At 41.6% G+C, this 22,246-nt stretch overlaps 1 protein-coding gene across 2 annotated transcripts in view; it reads right to left on the bottom strand.

The window, feature by feature from the left end:
• Positions 1 to 22,246, bottom strand: part of SUCLG2 (succinate-CoA ligase GDP-forming subunit beta) — a 269,606-nt gene that overhangs the window by 3,505 nt on the left and 243,855 nt on the right. The gene's annotated exons all lie outside the window — the stretch shown is intronic.

The following is a 22,246-nucleotide window of genomic DNA, read 5'->3' as shown; positions in this document are numbered from 1 at the left end:
AAATGGTTCTCAAATGATTGATCCCAACTTCTTGGTGCTCACGCCCCTTGAGTGTGGGCTGGAGCCAGTAACCTGCCTCTAATGAACAAGAATATAGCAAAAGTAATGGAAGGTCACTTCTGAGACGAAGTCCACTTTCTGTGTGTTTACTCTGACGAAGCCAACTTCCACGTTGTGGGCGATGGGCTGCCCTGTGGAGAAGCTCATGAGGCAAGGAACTCAGGGCAGCCTGCAGCCAAAAGCCAAGGATGAACTGAGGCCTTCATTCCAACAACCCATGAGGAGCTGCATCCTGTCAACAACCATGTGAGTGGGCCTGGAGGCGACCCTCCCCAAGGCAGGCTGCGACAGGACCCCAGGCTGCAACAATGTGACAGACCTTGAGTCAGAGGACCCATCTAAGCCGGCCCTGGATTCCCCACCACAGAAACTTCGAGATGATCAATGTTCCTTAGGTTAATCAGCTAAATTTCGGGGCAATTTGGTTCACACTGGTACTTAACTAATGCAGATGTAAAGATTTATTATTATTATTATTATTATTTGCAGTACGCGGGCCTCTCACTGCTGTGGCCTCTCCCGTTGCGGAGCACAGGCTCCGGACGCGCAGGCTCAGTGGCCATGGCTCACAGGCCCAGCCACTCCGCGGCATGTGGGATCTTCCCACACTGGGGCATGAACCCGTGTCCCCTGCATCGGCAGGCGGACTCTCAACCACTGTGCCACCAGGGAAGCCCAAAGATTTACGATGTCATTAAGAACAACCTCAGTGTGCATTTTGACTCATTTGGTAAAGTTTCAGCCAAGGTCCCAGAGGTTGAAAAGTAGGACAGAGGATCACACTGTGGGAGGTGTTGGGTAGCAAGCTAAGGGATTCCAACATTAACCTGTAGGCAGCACTTTCATGGAGTAGTGACGCAGCATGAATCAAAACCCTGACAGACACAGAATCGAATCAGTCTTTGCACCAGGAGGTCAACGCAAGTTAAATATGGAAATGTTTATCTCCTTCAACAGAGACATGGACTAGAACTCACTCTCCACCTGGCCTCCAACCTGCCAGGGAACAAATCTATGTTAAGATACAAAAGGCTCTTCTCCCTCTTCCTTTCTCAATACACAGCTCCCAAGATCCCCATGCATTGCCCCAAGAGGCAGTCTCATCTGCCTGAACACTCCTCACCTTCTAATCTACCTTTCCTCCACGTGATTCCTCCCGTGGGTACAGGTCTCACCCATGCCTGCCAAGCTCTATCTAACTGGACTGAATTAGCTGTGCTAGTCGTAGCCATAATAATAATAAAAGCAATAATAGCAGCTATCACTTAGCATGGGTCACACATTGTTCTGGGGTTCTAAGTACACTAGCTCCTTTGGTCCTCAGTAGCAACCCTGAGATAGCTTCTATTATTATCTTCCTTTTACAGAGGAGAGGACTGAGGCACAGATAAGTTAAAGGCTAGTCTAGCGAGCATGGCTAGTAATAGTTAGGAAGCAGTGCAATGGGCATTCAACAATGCTTGAAACATCCACGCTATACTTGAATAAGTCCTTATGATTTTGTAAATATGTGTCATCATCATCGTCATAACAACAATAAAAAAAATCTCTGATTTACAAAGTCCTCCCACATTACTTTATTTGACCCTTTCAAGGACTCTGTGAGTTCGATGTTTCTAAATGAACTTGTGAGTTCGGTGTTTATAAATCAGTTCTTTTTTTTTTTTTTTAAGCCAAGAGCAGTGAGGCTTAGTGACTGATTGGCAGGATTTGGTTTCAAAATCCTTTGCTTTTCAGATGCTATTTTGATTTCCTGGTGACTCCTGTTTGACATTTAAAACACACAGCACTTTCCTATGCATGAGATCATCTGAACCTCAATGAGGCTATAAGCTATTTAAGAACAAGGAACGCATACAACTAGGATGTCTCCTCTTTCCAATCTCCCCTTCTGGCTAAACCTTCCATCCCCACTGTCCCCTGCTCTATGAGGGACCACGGGGTATTCTCTGTCCCAAGGCGGACCTCAATTGTTCCCAAGACACTGACTGCACCTCATCCAGGGGTGGTCCAAACACAGACCATGGTCATTAGCTTGTCCAATTAGATTCGCTCTCCAGAGAATCTCAATGAGTAGTTTCCATGAAATAGAAAGTAGTAGCATGAAAAGGACTTACCAGTCACAAGTAAGCAGGTAAGAGAAAGGCTGTGCAAATACTCAGAGGGTGAAAAAGTCAAGTGAAGAGACAAGTGCTGGAATGATGCTCCTGAGGTCTGCCGCCAAGTCAGACCCTCCTCTTCCTGAGGGCCAACTTTATTATGGTTCCTGCCCACTGAAAGAACTGTGTGGTCATGTTTAGCTGGGTTCCTTTCCAGGTGTATGGTTGAAATAAGCTCCTGATCACTTTTTGGGGGAGGGATAAATGGACTGATATAACCAACTAGCCAGTTCCTTAATTAATCCCCTCTTCAGCACCCAACGTAGCACCAGATATTCCCAAGGGGGAAAATGACTGACAAAGAAGTCTGTGAACCTACAGACAAGCTGCGGCTTTGGCCTGCTGTGCCCTCCAACCGGAGCTCTGTTGCCCTCTCTGCTGGGCAGACACCATACGTCCATGAGCTACCTGTTTAAATGACATTTCTTTGGGGATGCCTTCTTGTCACCACATCCCAACCCCCAATCCAGAGTAGGGGACTGTAAAATGAGCTTCTAGAATACTTTGTACGTCTAAAATCACAGCACTATTTGGACTGCTCACTGATGTTGCTCTTGTCCCCACGAAGCACACGCTTCACGAGGGCTGCCACTTGGTCAGCCTTGCTCACCGCGTACCTCCAGGCTCAGCACAGTATCCCACACGCAGGATGTGTCTGTAGATGGACTGAATAACTACAGATGGACTCATCCATACAAAGTGTGCTCGAGACGGCAGCAAGTGTGGGTGAGTCCTCCTCGGATCACCTTGCTGACCCAACACCCCCAAATAACACTTTTTCAGGAGGTTGAAATCAAAACCCCAAATGGCCTGAGAGAAAATGAGGAGGGTTGCTCCTGAACTATCTCTGAGTTCTCAGGGGCTTCTGTCGTGGCCTCTTTCTCTAGGAAGGTCCATGTATTAACTGGCTGTACTGAGTGCCCTTGAGGGAAGACTCCAAGCTGCTGCCACTGCCGGCCGCCCAGGCAGAAGAGGCTGCTGTGCTCAAGGTTAACAACTAGCCAGCGGGGCCAGGGTAAGAGAGGGTGGGGCAGCGTCGCACAAACACACGGCCCTTCTCTCCCTCCAGCTACTCCTGCAGGGCCATATCAAAATGCCTAATCGCTTCATCATTCCAGGATCCACTAAAGTGTATTTTAATTATACTTGCAGTTACTTTCATTACAGCCTTAATTATTAAGCACACACTAGGCACACTCAGAACCAAGCAGTTTTGGAAGAGAACCTCGCGCTGAAATATAAAGCTCGGGCACAGGGGTATGAGGAGGAAGGGGGCACATACACAGGGGCCTTGGTCAGATGCAAATCTGTCCCGTGAGGTGTGTGTGTGGGGGTGTCAGAAACAGAGGCAAGAAAGAGAGAAGCACACACAGACAGAGACCAGATGAGACAGAAGGCATGGCAGAGCCCGAGGCAGGAGAGTCGAAAAGAAAGAAACAGAAAGAGAGGCAGGAGAGAGACACACAGAGAGACAAGAGAGACAGAGAGGGAGAAAGGGAAAGAGACAAAAAAAAAAAAAAAAAAAAAAGAGAGAGAGAGAGAGGCAGAAGGGATGAAAGAGGAGACTAGAGACGGAGATAACTAAGAGAATGAGAGACAAAGAGTCAAACAGAGAGTGAGGGGAAAACAAGTGAGGTTGCCAAGTCCCTTCTTCTGCAGCAGCCCTACCCTGACCCTGCCAGCATCTCCCTTCCAGCACCCTGACTGGTTTCTGCTCGGCCAGCGGGGCTAGGGACAGGCCAGGGAGAAGCAAAGCCAGGGCAGGCCCTGCTGCCCAAGGACCCTGCCTTGGAGAGGAATTACAAGTCGCTTCCTGGTTCCTGTTGAGAGAGAAGCTGGAAGGGGAAGTGGGGATACACAGAGAAGAGGGTTAGAAAGAAAAACAGCAGTCACGGAAATGAGGTCATTGGAAAAGAAAAGAGGAACAGAGGGAGCCTTGCTGGTTTGCAGATTCCTTTTGTTAATGATACTATGTGAGCATTTCAGGTTAGTTTCTTCTTGATTCACCAAGTGACTGACATCTCCCATTCCCACCCCAGTTTTTATTTCTAAATAGAAACCATCATAGGTGCTTTAAACTGTGACACAGAATCAAGAGTTCCAAACAGACTGTTTATGCCTGTGCACCCAATTACAAAGGAAATTGATCTCTTCCCCACATTTAAATTGTGCTGCTGACATGCTCTAATATTTATTAAACGCTGCATTGCTTTTTAATGAGGCTGCAGGAAAACACTTTTAATAACCACCTATACAGTTAACTGATCAACTCATGCTGGTCAAACTTTAGGCATTTCTTCATATCTGCCTGTTGAAAGCCACCCAGCTAAATCATTACCTACCAACTGCATGCCTTAAAAACAGCAATACATAGAGAGTCAAAGGGGACAGATTTTAAAATGAAATCTTGCTCTATTGGTAGAGGATATTATAAAAAGAATAACCATAATTATTAAAATCTTTAAAAAATCTCCACCTCTTCTGCATGATTTACCACTGACTTCCTGCCACTGGGTGGAGTGAAAGAGCTGTATACGGAGATGCCAGGTTAATTTATCAAAATTTGTTCTTTGCTTTCATTACGTGGAGAGAAGACAACAGTAGTGGATACAAATTACAGGGCTTTGTTCAAAAGGTGCAGCCCCTCCCTGCTACTCAGGCCAGCTTTTTATTACAGGGCTGTGAAGAAAATCACTCTCTAGTCAAAGGGTACAGAAGCTGTCTTTTTAAAAGTATTATATTAATAGGAATTCAGCTTTTCAAAAAAGAATACAATAGTTAGCACTTATTCAGTATATACTAGGTATAATAAATGTTTTTTGGACAAGTGACTAAAGGGGCTCACAAGTATCCTATCAGTTGAATCTTCACAGCAACCCTAAAGTTGACATCATTTTGATCCCCACTTTACAGATGAGGCGACTGAGGCACTGGGAGGCTTAGGAACTTGCCCAACATCCCCCAGCAGATCACAGGCTGAACCAGGACTAGAACCCAGGTTTGTCTGACTGTAAAACCACATGACAACCACACAGCCTTGGCCTTTTAGTGCTAGAAGGAATCCCAGGGCTCCTTTAGGATAAGTCTCTTGTTCTCACTGGAGGAAATTGAGGTCCAGACATGTGAGATAATTTGTTCAGTCAAACAACCAGTGAGCCGTGACATATCTGACTCTCCGGCTGGTGCTGTCAGGGCTAGCAAACTATGGCGTGGGGGACAAACCCAGCCTGCTGCCTCTTTTTGTACCACCTGGGAACTAAGAATAGTTTTTACATTTTTTAAACAGTTGGGGAAAAAATCAGAATAATATTTTGTGATATATGAAAATTACATGAAATTCAAATTTCAGTGTCCATAAATAAAGTTTCAGTGGAACACAGCCAAAGTGATTCATTTACAGATTGTCAACGGCTGCTTTTGCACTACAGTGGCAGAGCTGAGGACTTGTGACAGAAACAGCATGGCTCATAAATCCTAAAATATTTCGACCTCTGCTTTGAGTAATTGAGTCTTTTTTCCCTCCCCCTGGGATAGGAGAGGTCAGTGGAAGCAAACCAAATTCTATAAAGCAGCAGATTCCTCCTCAAATGTTCACGGTCCCTGTGCCCTTGATCCTCCTCCATTATTCTTTCAAGTGACAATCAGACAGAGGAGGTCCATTTTCTTGGTGACATGTAAATTTAGAAAGCTCATCACATCTCTTGTGTTTGTTATTATACTGTTGGAAATGGAATAATTCATTGAGGATGAGAGGCAAAGCTCCTGCTGCATCAGTGGCCCTCATTCATCTGAGATGATGGGCATCTCACATCTAGCACCTTGCAGGCAGCCAGTGGAGTCCATCCATATGGAATCAGTCAAGTGTGGACAAGAGCTCAGATAAAAATGACAGCTGACATTTATTGAGTCAGGGATCATTCTAGGTTATTTTAAAACTAATCTTCTCCTTACAATAACCCTGTGAGGCTGCCATATTTTTATTCCCATTTCACAGATGAGGAAGCTGAGATTTAAACTTTGCTCTGTTACCAACTAGCTGAGCAACCCGGGAAAGTTACTGCAGCTGGATGAGTATCTTACTAAAATACCTTGTATCACATTTTATAAAAATTGAAGATAGCATAAGATAGCCTCTGGGGCTGTATCATGCACACCTACTTGCCTCAATGATTTCTTCTCCCTTGGTAAGAAAACACCGAATGCCCAGGGTGTGAGTGTGACAGGCATTCCTATGATGACAGCAGGCGGTGGCAGGAAGCGGAATGCCAGGTTTTTTACAACATTTCCATGAATGGTGTGTATGCGTTTATGATCACACAAGCAGGTTTAGGATCAAGTCTGACATATAATTGTTGAGGGCTTATGACAGGTACCTATGCTCTTGCTTTCAACTATATGAACTCTCAAAAAAGTAACACAGATATTAATGCAAACCAAAGGTACAGGAGCCTTAATGTGAAACTAAAATGGCAAGTAGGACACTTTATAGTTCTGCACCTGCTGGGATAGGACTGTTCTTATAAAGAAGGAACATTCCTACATATGCCCTTATCTATCTGCATGTGGACTTCCCTTTCACACCTTCCTTGAGTCTACCTCATGGCTTTCAATCCATGCATTGATATATTCTAATTTAAGGTGATTGCAGGAATTTTCACAGGTAATTTCGGTGGTGTGAGACTTCTGTCCGAAACACTGGCTTTGGAACTCCACTGCTGCCTATGCAGTGGCGTGACTATATCACTGCGCAGGCTCTGAATGTGTCTGGGAGAAATATTTTCCTGAGTAGACGTCATTGCTAATATTTTCCTGAGAAGAAGTTAGATTTGGAGAGCTTAATATTGCCTGTCAAATGCTTTGTTGGCTCCTAACGACATCTTTCAGAGCTGAGGATGGAGGGAGATTTAGACACTGGTACCATGGGAAGTTTCCAGAGTTCTAGACCTTCTAGTTCTAGATCTTGGTCTCTTCTCTACACCAGGCAACAAACGATGTCCCACTGTTTGCTTTCGTAAAATAAGATTTACTGTGGCACCACCACGCCCATTCCTTTCTGTACTGTCTACGCTGCTTTGGCACCACGATGGCAGAGCTGAGTTATTGCGACAGGGAATACATGGCTCACAAAGCCTAAAATCTGGCCGTTTACAGAAAAAGTCTGCAGACCTTTCTGCTGCACCATCCAAATTTGTGGCCCTGTGGCCCAGCCTCATTTGGTGCTTCTCCAGCTTGAAGCTCCCACTTCCTACTTCTGATGCAGCGGCAGTTATATTTCTAGGGAAGGAAGTCCCACCCATGCTCTCTTTGAATCAACAATGGCCACTAGCTTGGCTCAAGGGCCCTCACTCTCCTTACCCACATCAGTAACGATCAGAGAACTCTTTTCTGCTGAGCTGGGATATAGTCTCAGAATCTTTCTTGGCACAGACTACAGGCAGCCACTGCTAATGAAGAGAAGGTGGCGTGAGATGAAAGCTATCTGTCTTCCCTGTTCTAAAACATTCCATGAGAAAGTTAGTCTCTCTGCTTAGGTAACTCTGCCTCCAGACAGCCTCAAGGTGGCGCTCTCTGGGAGAGGCTTATTACACCTGTCACCTGTACAACAGCACGGACTGAATCTGCTTCAGTCTCTTCCCTGATAGCAACGTTTCTCTCTCTCTTTCTCACTGATGGCTGATCAAATATGACTTTCAAGGGTTACATAAGGAAACTGAGGCATGAAGAAAGGAACTGACTGGTCACAGAGAAAATACTCAGGGAGCAGACGGTGGTATTGTGAGGTCATAAGCAGGATGCAGGATATGCCAGTCCCCATACCTGCCATGTTCCTTGTTAAAGTGCTCCACCCCCGGCTTCTGCTCAGGAAATCAACTTTGGGCTCTTGTTTTTGAAGAGATGTCCATTACCTAGACTGGGGTGGGCACCTGACCAAAAGGCAGCCCACTCCTAAGGAGACTAATGACCTGCAATGTACCTGAGGGGGCGTTTCCTTCCATGCGGAGGGGCAGCCATTGGCATAATATGCCTTGTCTCTTCTTCGACTCTCACTGGCTCCACGGTGGCAGCGGAGAGCCTTATCTGGCTGAACTATGTGAAAAGAGGAAGTCGGCACGGGCAGCCCAGCCCCTCCCTCTGCCTTTCCTTTGACACGCTGCTCACAGTGAGCCCAGGTCATCCTCTGCCCCGCGGTGAGAGACCTGCCCAAGGCCAGCAGTGGCCATGAATGGCTGTGGAGAGCTGCCTAATTCTGGGGTTCAGAGTAAGAAAGCTCACCGTTAGTATATAGCAAGGTACCTCCTTCAACTTCTTTGTTAGTAACGAAGGTGATATTTTGGTTTCCTTAGTCTTTTTTTCCTATTTCTCACCAGGATCATAACCCAAATGGGGAAGAATCTGTTGGGTCCCCTCAAAGACCCCAACAACACGGCCTAGTTGGATGGGCTGTAGACAACAGGACGGATGGTTATTACATAAGCTTAAAAGATGGATGACCTGTGCGATCTGCACTTCTAGGGAACACAGAGGGAGCAGGCTGGCCTTAGCGAGAGGCTGAGGGGGTAGAGGCACTAGGAAAGAACAAGAGGGAGTGAGAAGGTTTGAGTAGGGGGCTTTCCAGGTGCAATTCCATTAAAGCCTTACACTAAACCTCCTTTTTATTAAGGTGGTCGGAGAATCAAGTCATTACATCCACAAAAATAAAACAAAAACAAAACACTGCATAGCACAGAGGCCATCTTCCTTAAAGGAGCCCTAGTCCTGTAATTACACTGACTGCTTTCTTCAGGTGCGGTAGGCTTTTTCTTACGCAAGGCAGCAGATGTCCGACACGATATAAATTTCAGTTAGTCACATTAACTACCCAGGGGTAAAATGAAAACTCAAATTGCCAAATATAGTAGATTCTTTGTCTGGAAACTTAAATATTAGATCTCAGAAAACTTTAACTAGCCTAATAGTTTAGATAGGTCCTGTGAGACTCGGTCTAAGGTTTAAGTGTCATGAAGTTTAAGCATTCATAAGTGTTTATCGATTTTGAAAATGAGAGGATTTAAGGCTCGATGACAGAAAAGGATTGTCTTCAATGTCCCTGTCTCCAATGACACAGGGAGAAGATGTTAGTGATTAAAAGGAGGAGAGGAGATAGATGTCAATGTGAAGTGAAATTTGTCCCAGTAAATAATCACCCACAGCAGACAGTGAAGGAGGGAGGAGATGAAGAGAGGTGAGTGGACACTGGCAAGGCAGAAAGGCAGGTGAGGAACTGGGTGTGTAGAAAATGGGGAGAGTGGGAACAGAGGAAAAATGAGAATCACACAGAGAGAGGAGAAGAGACGTGCCCTGACAGAACCCTCCTCCAGGAGCCACGTTCCCAATGACAGCCGCACCAGAACTGAAACATGGACAGAAGGGAAGATGTGCTTGGTGACGCTGGGGTGCAGGCGGGGACCAGGTCCACCTCATCTTGCAGGGAGCAGGAACTGAGAAAGGAAGAGAAGAAGATGAAAACTCGGTACAGAGCACAGCTGGAAAATGTGCAAAAAGGCCAAGAGGCCAGGGGTGTTATCAGACGCAGAGCCAGACACTGGCCCTGCTGGGCATCTGCCCTCACTCTGCCCAGGATGGTGCCACCACTCAGCTGGGCGTCCCTTAGTCTCTGCTGACTCAGTGTAAAGCAGCAAGCCTAGGGCTCAAACATTCTGAATGAAAATTTTTCCAAGCTAGTCGGTCACAGGCAATCTGCCAAGGGTCACTTTCTGATGGGAGTCAGAAGGATAATCTCCTCTCCGGGTCTCACACCCTAGAATAACTGAAGCCTTGCTGAATGGACGGCTGCCAAGTAGACAGACACAGCTGAATGCTCGGTGGCTGTCTCTTAACGCTTGAATGCTCGGGGTTTCTCTTCTCCTCAAGCAGACCAAACCATCACACAGCAGTTTCCCTGTGTCCATGCTAAGGACACTTGATTTGCATTCCTCTGGCTGTGGCTCCAATCTGTTAGTATTTCAGGAAGCAAGTATAAAGAAGTGTCCATGGGCTTCTCTGGTGGTGCAGTGGTTGAGAGTCCGCCTGCCGATGCAGGGGACACGGGTTCGTTCGTGCCCCAGTCCGGGAGGATCCCACATGCCGCAGAGCGGCTGGGCCCGTGAGCCGTGGCCGCTGAGTCTGCGCTCCGCAATGGGAAAGGCCACAGCAGTGAGAGGCCCGCGTACCGCAAAAAAAAAAAAAAAGTGTCCACGGAGAAGAGGTGCTGGTGCCTTATCAAGAAAGTAAGAGAAATAGAAGACAAGGTTTCTGACTTAGGGTTGATTACGTTCTCAACAACTTCAGAGAGAGTTTAGGGAACATTAGAAAGATTGGAAAGGATAAGGAGGGAGACCACAAGGGATTTCTGTTTCTAAAGACATCTGGAAAAAGAGAAGCAAAATGTTTATGTTGCTGAAACAAAATTTTGGTATTGGGTGGAAAAATCAAATTGAGAAGATCTGGCTAAGAGAAACAGGATCCAATCTACAGATTATCTAGACTCATTATTACTTCCTTATGAGCTTAACTTGGAATCATAATGAACACCTGAGAGAAAAGCAAATTCCTCTTCAGGCATATTTGAGACATAGAAGTTAGCTGCAGATTGAAGTGGGACAGCAAGAAGGGAAAATGAATTCTAAAAAAGAAAAGTTCTCTTAAGGTTTTGGCAGATTCTGATCCAGAACCATAAAAATGCCCATATGAAATCCAAAGCTTTGGCTAAAACACATCTGCACACTGAATACACCAAGTTGTCGATAAATGCCTGTACATTTCTCAACAGTATCAGGGGTTGGGCTGAATTAACCATCTAGGTAATTTTTGTGCCAAGTATGAATACATTTCAAAAAGGAAAGAAAAAATAAAACTCATTTCATTTTATTTGTTCTTCATTCCAGGAACAACTGTCTACAAAAGCTAAACTCCCCCACCCCACCCCCAAAAAGTGTGCTTCTTCAATTTACCCAGGAGTCTTTTGAATAAAAATAATCCTGTGTCTCAGCTGGTAAATTCTATTCTGATAAGGCAAGTAAATACATGTAATTATAAAGTTACAATTCTCAAAGAGGAGAGTAATCCTTCCCTTATCCACTGGTAAAACAGCTTATAATTATTATACAGCTGATAACAAAGATTTGTCCACAAAATCCCACTAAATCAACAAGCCTGATTTGATTGATTAAAACTTTTAACATCAGGACATTTCTAATAGACCGTGTGCAGCAATAGAGTCTTTAAAATGTGGGCCACAGATTGGTGAGACTGATGGCAAGGAACTTGGCTCTTCTGAATGGCCACATAACAGCCAAGAGAGGCCACCTGCTTTATTTATAGGAAACAGATACTAAACTAGTAACAAATCATAGTATTGGGCTTTTGAAATACTTGTTATCTTGGTCATTAAAAATCTCACATTTATTCAGACTATACAGCCATGTGTCAGATTATCAAAAACTTAGAAAGCAGCTAATAGATCTTAGCAATAGTAATTATTTATTATTAATTCAGACTCAGGTAAGGTTTTTCTCCCACACTTAGTTTTTACGTGTCACTCAGTTTTTCATAGATGCTGGGTTGGTGGACACCCCTGCTCACCTCTGCTAACTTTTACTAGCTAGGCAATAGTGGGTGTTCTGGGAATGTGAACCAATTTTAATATTAATAGAAATAAAGTTAATTTTGAAGTTTATTGGCTAAAACAAAGTATAGTGTCAAGTTAAACACAAACTATCACTAGAATTGTTCAAAATATTCCTGCTTCTTTGTATCACTTTGTCTTTCTCTGTCACCACCGACAATGAAGAGTTTGCTCTGTTTAGAAAAACAGAGGGAACTAAATCATACTCTAAGGTTGGGTAAACTATAACTGAATGAAGAGAGATTTGTGAGAGAAGCAGAATTTATGCTCTGACCCAGAGGAAAGCAAATGAAAAATTTACATTGAGTCTAAGAGAAATTCCTCAGAGAGCCCTGTAGTTAGCAACTTTTTCCCCACTAGAAGCACTAAGAACAAGACTTTCTGTGACAGGACACTTTGGGTTTTGACTGGTTTCTCATTTTAACTGAGCTGTACTGCAGGGGAACAATTTCCAATGCAGTGAGTCCGGAGTGTGGTTTACTGGGCCCTTCAAAATGAGGGTGACATCCATTTGTCCCTCATACTTCTCTTTGGATCTTCCCCTGTATTCCCACATCTCTGCCTCCACACAGATTCCATCTGATGTTATAGCTTCATCTCAAACAAAGCATGACTAGGTCCTAGTGTCATCCTCTCCCAGTCGCTCTATATAGTTTCCACCTTTGACTTTCCCAAGTCCATCAACTGTGCCATCCTCCTCCTGGTCACAGATTTAAACCATAGCTCCCCACTTTGTCTCATCTCTTTTTCTATCTCTGCTCTTGTTTCTACTCACTTTTACCTCTATGCGGCAAATCTGCTTGGGTTCTAGGTTCTACCTAATACTGTAGATTCTGGCTACTAACTTGATTGCCCTACTCAGTTCTTTTCACCCATAACATGTTGCTGCAAAACCGTTACTTTCTACAGGACAGCCTCCTGATCTCCTCAGGTCCTGGCTTGCAGTCTTTGCCACTGTTATGATCCCAGTACCAAGTCCCAAATGTGGAACAGATCTGATGACTTGCTTCTGATCCTTTACTAAATTTCCTCCTTCTTCCTTTTTTCCAATGATTCAAATCTTACTTATTTCCATGTTCAGCTTGGAAATTCTCCTTTTATAATATTTCGCTGCTAACTCACATCTGTAAATGTACTATAATTATAGTTGTCAATATTGAGTAAGCTTTAAAAAAGGGTATGCCATATTCAATATCCTGTGATAAACCATAATGGAAAAGAATATGAAAATATATATACACAGTAGAAATTAACACGACATTGTAAATCAACTATACTTCAATAAAATCAATTAAAAAATAAAATAAAGGGTATGCTAGTAAACATGGGCTGAGCTACCACAGGCACAACTTAAAGGACACAAATGTAGTCCCTTAGCATAAAGAGCACAGAGGTTGGTTTGTATTTAGCTTCCTTTACAGGATCTTTATGGATAATATGATCTCCAAATTTCTGTATTTTGTTATCTATGATCAGAGCCAAGAGTAGAGTTAGAGCAGAATTCTTCCATTTTCCCTTGTTTATTAGGCAGGACCAATAGAATTTTGGGATAGGTCTTATCTTGGTGTGGGGCAGCCGTGTTCCCAGGAATCACACATATGGCTATTAGTGAGTGTCCCTGGTATGACCATGTTGAGCGCGAGAGCCTTGTATCTATCTAAGGTCATTTATCACATTAGATGCAACTTCCACAAGAGAAAGAAAAGAATACCACTGAAGACTGGAAATGTGAAAAGCTTTCCGGCTTTTCCTCTATGGATAAAGGTCTTAGGTGCTTATTATAGGATAGCAGCTATTATCGTGAAAGGAGGCGAGTGGCAGAAAAGGTCACCTACACATTTTTAGGCTCCGTAAATTTGGGGCCCAGTATCCTCTTTGAGCTCATCTTCAATTCCCCTTGATAGGGTGGACATCGTAAGGTATCAACATTTCCACAAGCCAGGCTGGTGGTTATCTGGGATGCCCCAATGGCTACTGCTACTAAGAGAGAAGCAGATTCTCTCAGGGCAAACACTGGTTAACATTTTATATATATTAGTTTGTATTGTTGATTTTTCTTTTTGTTTTATTTCCCCAGTTATCTAGTAACTGACATCATTTCTTATATTTCTAAGCATCCTCCTTAATGTCTAAAGCTCAATGGCTTACACATAGTATTTATCATATTAATTAATTAACACAGGCATATATCTTGGAAATGTTTTAATTTAAATGATACAAATCTAAAAAAAAAATAAGATACAAACCTGACTGTCTAACAGACTTAGACATTTCAAAGCTTCTTCCTAGTAGCTCAGATAGACCTTTGATATAGTCAATACTATATTATTAAGGGAGATAATCTTAGATGTGGTAGTTTGCACCTTTCAGCATGTATACCATCCTGCTACATATGGTAGGCATACATTAAATGATGGGGATCAGTTATTACTTCTGGAATAATAAGCATAGTGTGAAAATAAGAGAAGTGCTCCTTTTAATCTTTTGGGAAAAATTAAAAGTGAGGTAACTTTCTTTTCTAGGAGTATACTACAAGCTAATATTATAACTAAGGGTCTCTGCTGACAACAGAGTTACAGGGAGGATCACTAGACAGAATAGGTCCACCGTAGCATGCGCTAGTTTCTAGTCATTTCCAAGTGATAGACACTAGTATGATTTGCTTATGGAGACCCGCTCCCCTTTCAGAACAGAAGAAGAGATGACTTTTACAACCTGAGGCTCACTGGCCACCCTGACCTGAAAACAGTCTGAGGTCAACATTTTAATCAGAGTTATACACCTGCACCGATGAACCCATCAACTCCTTGATGAATTTTCTTTACAGTGCAGCCTTACCATTTTCCTTTCACTGAAATTATTTTTAATTTGATCGATTATGTTGCATTTACATTTTTAAGAACTTTTAATTCAATCATATGTTTTAATGTCCATATTAAACTTTGGCAACTGGAGCCCCTCCTATTTTCATTTTTCTTTTGTGATCATTACTTCTATTAAGTCCATATGGTGCACATCTAAGTTTGTAAGGTGGAGAATCTCAGGGAGGCAGAGAGTGAGAGAAGAAAGAGATACAAAGAAAGAAGCAAACAGAGAAAAATGGACTGCAGCTGTTCCGGAGGCTTGACTTCAAAGGAAGACGGGGCTACACAGTAGGGTCAAAATATCCCTAGACTTTATCTTGAGGAGAAGGACTCTAGGGAATAACGGCACCAGCATGGTAATTGGAGAAATCAAGCTGTCCCCAAAATGATACTCCAGAAGTCTATGCAAGGGGCTGCTCTGTAATCTGAATCTGTTGACGATGTGGACAGGACTTTTGCATAGTTTCAATATTAAACTGTCTATTTTCACTTCTCTACTATAGTGGTTCTCCAAGTGCGGCTTACAGAACCCTGGGGGAGGTCCCTGATGTAAGAACTACTTTTAAAGTAGGAGCAGTAGTAGTAGTGGTGGTAGTAGTAGTAGTAATAATAATCTGCCCTGATGAAGCAAAAGTAAATGTAGGTAAAACTGTGGGCATGTGACCATGGGATCAAGCAGCATGAATCTGTAATAGTTATTCATGTTATTTTTCACCACCTCACATTCACAAGGAAAAGTTGCCACTTTCAAGTAAGAATGTTCGTAGTGAACAGTAAAAAAAAACAATAAAAATTAATTGTATTAAATCTCAACCCTTGAGTACACATATTTCTAATATTCTGTGTGATCAAATGGGAAGCATACAAAAGGCACTCTGCTGCATACTGAACTATGACGGTTGTTCTGAGGCAAAGTATTTGTATAACTGTTTGAGTAGAGAGCTAAACCACCCACTTTTCCATGGAAGAGTGAAGAACACACTATGGTTGTTCAGACTTAGACACCTGGCAGACATTTTCTCAAAAATGAGTGAAGTAAGTCTGCCACTTCAAGGACAGCAGCCTAGCATTCTGTGGATTATAAGAAAAATTTGTATTTTCAAATGAAAATCAGAATTCTGGAAAAATTGCATCTACCACCTTGACAGCTTCTCAAAACTTAGAAGCTTTTCTGATAATGGTGTGATATTAACAGATGTAAATTTTTTGATATTGTATGTTGAAATGTGTTAACCTTTGGAAGATCTGCATAATCCAAAATTTTCCGTATGATTAAATCATGCACGTGTAAAATCCACTTACTGTGCAAGACAGACCAATAGATTTCAATATCACAGAGCATAAAAAGTTCATTGACTACAGGCTCTTTGGTGACACTAATGGTGGACTCTGGGAGGGCTCACACCAAGGAGTACTTCCCAGAACTTCTGCTCCAGTGCCCTTGTCCCTGTGGTGAGCCACAGCTGCTCCCTGCCGCTGCAGGAGACCCTCCAACACTAGCAGCCATGTGGCTGATGGTCTTGGTTCTCTGGCCGGGTGTCAGGCCTGAGCCTCTGAGGTGGGAAGAGTCGAGTTCAGGACATTGGTCCAACAGAGACCACCCACCCCGGCCCCTCGTAATATCAACCGGTGAGAGTTCTCCCAGAGATCTCTGTCTCAATGCTAAGACCCAGCTCCACTCAACAACGAGCAGTAAGCTCCAGTGCTAGACACCCAATACCAAACAACTAGCAAGACAGGAACACAATGCCACCCATTAGCAGAGAGAATGCCTAAAAACATAATAGGTTCACAGACACCCCAAAACACACCACCAGATGCAGTCCTGCCCACCACAAAGACAAGATCCAACCTAATCCACCAGAACTCAGGCACCAGTCCCCTCCACCAAGAGGCCTACACAACCCACTGAACCAACTTTACCCACTGGGGGCAGACACCAAAAAAACAGGCACTACAAACCTGCAGCCTGTGAAAAAGACACCCCAAACACAGCAAGTTAAGCAAAATGATAAGACAGAGAAAAACACAGCAGATGAAGGGGCAAGGAAAAAACCCACCAGACCAAACAAACGAAGAGGAAATAGGTAGCCTACCTGAAAAAGAATTCAGAGTAATGATAGTAAACATGATCCAAAATCTTGGAAATAGAATGGAGAAAATACAACAAATGTTTAACAAGGACCTAGAAGAACTAAAGAGCAAACAAACAATGATGAACAACATAATAAATGAAAATTAAAATTCTCTAGAAGGAATCAGTAGCAGAATACTGAGGCAGAAGAACAGATAAGTGACCTGGAAGATAAAACAGTGGAAATAACAACTACAGGGCAGAATAAAGAAAAAAGAATGAAAAGAAGTGAGGACAGTCTCAGAGACCTCTGGGACAACATTAAACACACGAACATTCGAATTATAGGGGTCTCAAAAAAAGAAGAGAAAAATAAAGGGTCTGATAAAATATTTGAAGAGATTATAGTAGAAAATTTCCCTAATATGGGAAAGGAAATGATCAATCAAGGCCAGGAAGCACAGAGAGTCGCAAACAGGATAAATCCAAGGAGAAACACGCCAAGACACATATTAATCAAAACACCGAAAATTAAATACACAGAAAAAATATTAAAAGCAGCAAGGGAAAAGCAACAAATAACATACAAGGCAATCCCCATAAGGTTAACAGCTGATCTTTCATCAGAAACTCTGCAAGCCAGAAGGGAGTGGCAGGACATATTTAAAGTGATGAAAGGGATAAACCTGCAACCAAGATTACTCTACCCAACAAGGATCTCATTCCAATTCGACACAGAAATTAAAACCTTTACAGAGAAGCAAAACCTAAGAGAATTCATTACCACCAAACCAGCTTTATAACAAATGCTAAAGGAACTTCTCTAGGCAGGAAACACAAGAGAAGGAAAAGACCTACAATAACAAACCCAAAACAATTAAGAAAATGGGAATAGGAACATACATATCGATAACCACCTTAAATGTAAATGGATTCAATGCTCCAACCAAAAGACACAGACTGGCTGAATGGATACAAAAACAAGACCCATATATATGCTGTCTACCAGAGACCCAATTCAGACCTAGGGACACACAGAGACTGAAAGTGAGGAGATGGAAAAAAGATATTCCATGCAAATGGAAATCAAAAGAAAGCTGGAGTAGCAATTCTCATATCAGACAAAATAGACTTTAAAATAAAGACTATTACAAGAGACAAAGAAGGACACTACATAATGATCAAGGGATCAATCCAATAAGATATAACAATTGTAAATATGTATGCACCCAACATACGAGCACCTCAATACATAAGGCAAATGCTAACAGCCATAAAAGGAGAAACTGACAGTAATGCAATCATAGTAGGGGACTTTAACATCCCACTTTCACCAATGGACAGATCATCCAAAATGAAAATAAATAAGAAACACAAGCTTTAAACGACACATTAAACAACATGGACTTAACTGCTATTTATAGGACATTCCATCCAAAAACAACAGAATACACTTTCTTCTCAAGTGCTCATGGAACATTCTCCAGGATAGATCGTATCTTGGGTCACATATCAAGCCTTGGTAAATTTAAGAAAATTGAAATTGTATCAAGTATCTTTTCTGACCACAACGCTATGGGACTAGATATCAACTACAGGAAAAGAACTATAAAAAATACAAACACATGGAGGCTAAACAGTACATTACTAAATAACCAAGAGATCACTGAAGAAACCAAAGAGGAAATCAAAAAACACCTACAAACAAATGACAATGAAAACATGACGGCCTAAAACCTATGGGATGCAACAAAAGCAGTTATAAGAGGGAAGTTTACAGCAGTACCATCCTATCTCAGGAAACAAGAAACATCTCAAATAAACAACCTAACCTTACACCTAAAGCAATCAGAGTAAGAACAAAAAAACCTGAAAGTTAGCAGAAGAAATCATAAAGATCAGATCAGAAATAAATGAAAAAGAAATGAAGGAAACAATAGCAAAGATCAATAAAACTAAAAGCTGGTTCTTTGAGAAGATAAACAAAATTGATAAACCATTAGCCAGACTCATCAAGAAAGAAAGGGAAAACACTCAAATCAATACAATTAGAAAAGAAAAAGGAGAAGTAACAACTGACACTGCAGAAATACAAAGGGTCATGAGAGATTACTAACTATATGCCAATAAAATGGACAATCTGGAAGAAAGAGACAAATTCTTAGAAAAGCACAACCTTACAAGACTGAACCAGGAAGAAAAAGAAAATATAAACAGACCAATCACAAGCACTGAAATTGAAACTGTGATTAAAAATCTTCCAATACACAAAAGCACAGGACCAGATGACTTTACAGGTGAATTCTATCAAACATTTAGAGAAGAGCTAACATGTGTCCTTCTCAAACTCTTCCAAAATATAGCAGAGGGAGGAACTCTCCCAAACTCATTCTACAAGGCCACCATCACCCTGATACCAAAACCAGAGAAAGATGTCACACACACAAAAAAAACTATAGGCCAATATCACTAATGAATATAGATGCAAAAATCCTCAACAAAATACTAGCAAACAGAATCCAACAACACATTAAAAGGATCATCCACCATGATCAAGTGGGGTTTATCCCAGGAATGCAAGGTTTCTTCAATATAGGCAAATCAATCAATGTGGCACACCATATAAACAAATTGAAGGAGAAAAACCATATCATCATCTCAAAAGATGCAGAAAAAGCTTTCAACAAAATTCAACACCCGTTTATGATAAAAACCCTCCAGAAAGTAGGCATAGAGGGAACTTACCTCAACATAATAAAGGCGATATATGACAAACCCACAGCAAACATCATTCTCAATGGTGAAAAACTGAAAGCATTTCCATGAAGATCAGGAACAAGACAAGGTTTCCCACTCTCACCACTATTATTCAACATAGTTTTGGAAGTTTTAGCCACAACAATCAGAGAAGAAAAAGAAATAAAAGGAAGCCAAATCAGAAAAGAAGAAATAAAACTGTCACTGTTTGCCGATGACATGATACTATACACAGAGAATCCTAAAGATGCTACCAGAAAACTACTAGAGCTAATCAGTGAATTTGGTAAAGCAGCAGGACACAAAATTAATGCACAGAAATCTCTTGCATTCCTATGTACTAATGCTGAAAAATCTGAAAGAGAAATTAAGAAAACACTCTCATTTACCATTGCAGCAAAAGAATAAAATACCTAGAAATAAACCTACCTAAGGAGACAAAAGACCTGTATGCAGAAAACTATAAGACACTGATGAAAGAAATTAAAGATACTACAAACAGATAGAGAGATATACCATGTCCTTGGATTGCAAGAATCAACATTGTGAAAATGACTATACTACCCAAAGCAATCTATAGATTCAATGCAATCCCTATCAAAATACCAATGGCACTTTTCACAGAACTAGAACAAAAAAATTTCACACTTTGTATGGAAACACGAAAGACCCCAAATAGCCAAAGCAATCTTGAGAAAGAAAAAGGGAGCTGGAGGATTCAGGCTCCCTGACTTCAGACTATATTACAAAGCTACAGTAATCAAGACAGTATGGTACTGGCACAAAAAACAGAAATACAGATCAATGGAACAGGATAGAAAGCCCAGACATAAACCTATGCACTTATTATTGATAAAGGAGGCAAGAATATACCATGGAGAAAAGACAGCCTCTTCAATAAGTGGTGCTGGGAAAACTGGACAGCTACATGTAAAAGAATGAAATTAGAACACTCCCTAACACCATACACAAAAGTACACTCAAAATGGATTAATGACCTAACTGTAAGGCCAGACACTATAAAACTCTTAAGGAAAACACAGGCAGAACACTCTATGACATAAATCACAGCAAGATCCTTTTTGACCCACCTCCTAGAGAAGTGGAAATAAAAACAAAAATAAAGAAATGGGATCTAATGAAACTTAAAAGCTTTTGCACAGCAAAGGAAACCATATACAAGACGAAAAGACAATGCTCAGATTGGGAGAAAATATTTGCAAACGAAGCAACTGACAAAGGATTAATCTCCAAAATATACAAGCAGCTCATGCAGCTCAATATCAAAAAAACAAACAACCCGATCCAAAAATGGGCAGAAGATCTAAACAGACATTTCTCCAAAGAAGATATACAGATTGCCAACAAACACATGAAAGGATGCTCAACATCACTAATCATTAGAGAAATGCAAATCAAAACTACAACGAGGTATCACCTCACACTGGTCAGAATGGCCATTATCAAAAAACCTACAAACAATAAATGCTGGAGAGTGTGTGGAGAAAAGGGAACCCTCTTGCACTGTTGGTGGGAATGTAAATTGATACAGCCACTATGGAGAACAGTATGGAGGTTCCTTAAAAAAGTAAAAATAGAACTACCATACGACCCAGCAATCCCACTACTGGGCATATACCCTGAGAAAACCGTAAATCAAAAAGAGTCAAGTACCACAATGTTCGTTGCAGATCTATTTACAATAGTCATGATATGGAAGCAACCTCAGTGTCCATCGACAGATGAATGGATAAAGAAGATGTGGCACATGTATACAATGGACTATTACTCAGCCATAAAAAGAAACAAAATTGAGTTATTTGTAGTGAGGTGGATGGACCTAGAGTCTGTCATACAGAGTGAAATAAGTCAGAAAGAGAAAAACAAATACTGTATGCTAACACATATATATGGAATCTATAAAAAAAAAAGAAAAAAATGGTTCTGAAGAACCTAGGGGAAGGACAGGAATAACGACGCAGACGTAGAGAATGGACTTGAGGACACGGGAGGGGGAAGGGTAATCTGGGACAAAGTGAGAGAGTGGCATGGACATATATGCACTACCAAATGTAAAACAGATAGCTAGTGGGAAGCAGCCACATAGCACAGGGAGATCAGCTCGGTGGTTTTTGACCACCTAGAGGGGTGGGATAGGGAGGGTGTCAGGGAGACGCAAGAGGGAGGGGATTTGGAGATATACATATACGTATTAGTTGATTCACTTTGTTATACAGCAGAAACTAACACACCATTGTAAAGCAATTATACTCCAATAAAGATGTTAAAAATAAACAAATAAATAATTTTTAAAAATTCAAAAAAAAAAATTCATTGAAATAGTTTCAGATTCTATGTTAAAACCTATCTGTAATAAAGACACTGTTACAGGTTTTAGTGTAGTATCAAAGAATAATATTCAGAATTATATGAAATGATTATTAAAAACTGCTCTGTTTTCCAGATACATAGCTCTATGAGGCCAGATTTTCTTCATATACTTCCACCAAAACAGCATATTGCAACAGATCTGTTGCAGAAGCAAATATTAAGCTAGATATTAAAGGGATTTGCAAAGCCATAAAACAGCGCTGCTATTCTTACTAAAATTTTAAAAAGATATTTGTAATTCTTCATAAATTATATAGTTTATATACTTACATGTAAA

Source organism: Phocoena sinus, chromosome 11 (assembly GCF_008692025.1).
Source record: "Phocoena sinus isolate mPhoSin1 chromosome 11, mPhoSin1.pri, whole genome shotgun sequence".
In the NCBI taxonomy this organism is placed as follows: Eukaryota; Metazoa; Chordata; class Mammalia; order Artiodactyla; family Phocoenidae; genus Phocoena; species Phocoena sinus.
Note: the sequence above shows the minus strand (reverse complement) of the source record. Positions and strands in the feature narration are given on the sequence as shown.